Consider the following 2,144-nt stretch of genomic DNA (forward strand, 5'->3'; position numbering starts at 1 on the left):
ACAAAGTAGTCTGTACTGAAAAATGTTTAAAGTACTTGCTCATAGAAAAATAACATCACAAAATTTTTGTAACCAGAAGGGAACTGAGACTCGGCTAATCCAGTGGTTTCCAATGTGCCTCTCTAGGACCTTAGAGGTCCACAAAGACAGTTATGACTCTGGAGACTATTGATAATTTCAAAAAATCTAATTTTAAAAAATATTTTTTATCAAGAGACAAAACTAAAAATCACATTTTTCTTCTTTTACACTGAATTCTTCATGCTGATCAACAGTTTTGACATATATATCTATATATGCATACATATATAGTTGTATATATGTATGTATACATTATATATGTATGTGTATGTATGTACATATTACACTCAGAGACACAAACAGATAATGTATTTAAAATATCAGCAAATTTATTCTGAGTCTACTAATAGGACTTCAAGATCTAGTGTTGAATAAGAAAAAAAGCAGCCCCGGCTCTCAGATTGAGACATAAAGAAGTAAATAATTATACTAAAAGGTACATAGATGGATGAAGAGATAAGTAATTTATAAATAAAATGACTGAGACATATAGAGTGCTATGGGGACACAGGCATGATGTTTCTAACCAAATCCTAACTTTATGGGAGAAGTAATATCCAGGTTAAAACATGTGTGTGCGTGTGTGTGTGTGTGTGTGAGAGAGAGATAATGAGTAAGGTGAACAAGGTATTTTTCAAATGAGATAATAGCATTCCAGTAGAAAAGGAAAAGAAAAGGAAAAAAAGAAAAAAGAAAAGGGGGAAAAACAGAAGAGCAATATCTATCTTAGTAAAAACTTTTACATTGGTTAATTAACACATTTCAATATACATGAAAGCTAAAGAGTAAATGGAGAAGGTCTTCAGTGGTGGAGACTATGGCAATGTTGACATTATCATGGTATAGTAGATCCCCAGCTGGGCTTCATGATATAATCATAAGGATCTGACTGTCTGGCTGCATGCCTTGATATTCTGATTTGGTGGTCTACAATGGGTCCAGACCATCTTTTTTTAGCTTATTTGTTTATATAGTCACAGTTGAGAATGCATAGATCATTATATAAATCCAACCCACTCATTGAACAGTTGAAACTGAGGACACTAGAGGAAACAGCCTTGTTCTATCTATATCTCTCAAACACAATTACAGAGTGAAGGTTTGAATACAAGTCTCCCTACTTGTAAACTGATGAACTTTCAACAACGAAGTGACATAGGGACTACTGTGGCGTGGGACTGGTGCAGTCCAATGCCAAGTCCATCAACAGAAAGTGGAATGCAATTGATCATGAACTGAGCTGTTAACCTGACAACACATCGCTTACTCCAGAGAATCTTGATCGTTATCCCACCCAATCTTCTGCTCAGCATTTAACCCCAGATGCTTAATGACACTTCCAGGGTAGAGGTTGTTTTAGACTCATGTCATTCAAGGTCCAGTAAAAAGACTCTAGGAAAAATAACTAAAGCAACTTCCTCTGAATCCTAGTTGTGTGTGTGTGTATGTGTGTTTAATAAATGTGTTTATGCATATACATACACACATATGTAATTCTTTCTCTCTATGGTACAAGGTCAGAATACTTTAAGAAGCTAGTCAGATAGAGGCAACAACTAAAGTAGGAACACTTATATGTAATGACTTAAAACGCTGTCTTGAAGTTCCCCGAAGTGAATGATGAATGAAGAAGAGAATGTTAAGAATGAAAAAGGTGAGATCCAGCACAGTCACAAGCAATAGCCAATAGAGCACAAGGTTTGGGATTCCATTCTGGCCAATGTAAATATCCATAGGAAGCTCACATACTAAATAGGGCCCAAAAAGGAGGAAATGCAAGCAGTGCTGATGGAAAGCTGCATGATAATCCAGGGTTAGCTATGTGATCTTAGGCCAAAGACCCCTATATCACCTAGGTCTATGAGTAATGGTCCATCCCGACAAAAAGAGGAGGCCAGGTGAAGGCTAGGCATGGTGTGATAATCTTTGCTAAATGGTTCGGTTTCAGGAAATTGCTGTATCCTGAAACGAGTGCAGAATTTATTCAGATATAGAATCAGGGGGCCTAAGCACATTGATGGAACAAGTAGAGAGCTGTGTAGGGCTGCCTGCAAGTTGAATAG

The sequence above is a fragment of the Pteropus vampyrus genome, unplaced genomic scaffold, assembly GCF_000151845.1.
Source record: "Pteropus vampyrus isolate Shadow unplaced genomic scaffold, Pvam_2.0 Scaffold29, whole genome shotgun sequence".
Classification (NCBI taxonomy): domain Eukaryota; kingdom Metazoa; phylum Chordata; class Mammalia; order Chiroptera; family Pteropodidae; genus Pteropus; species Pteropus vampyrus.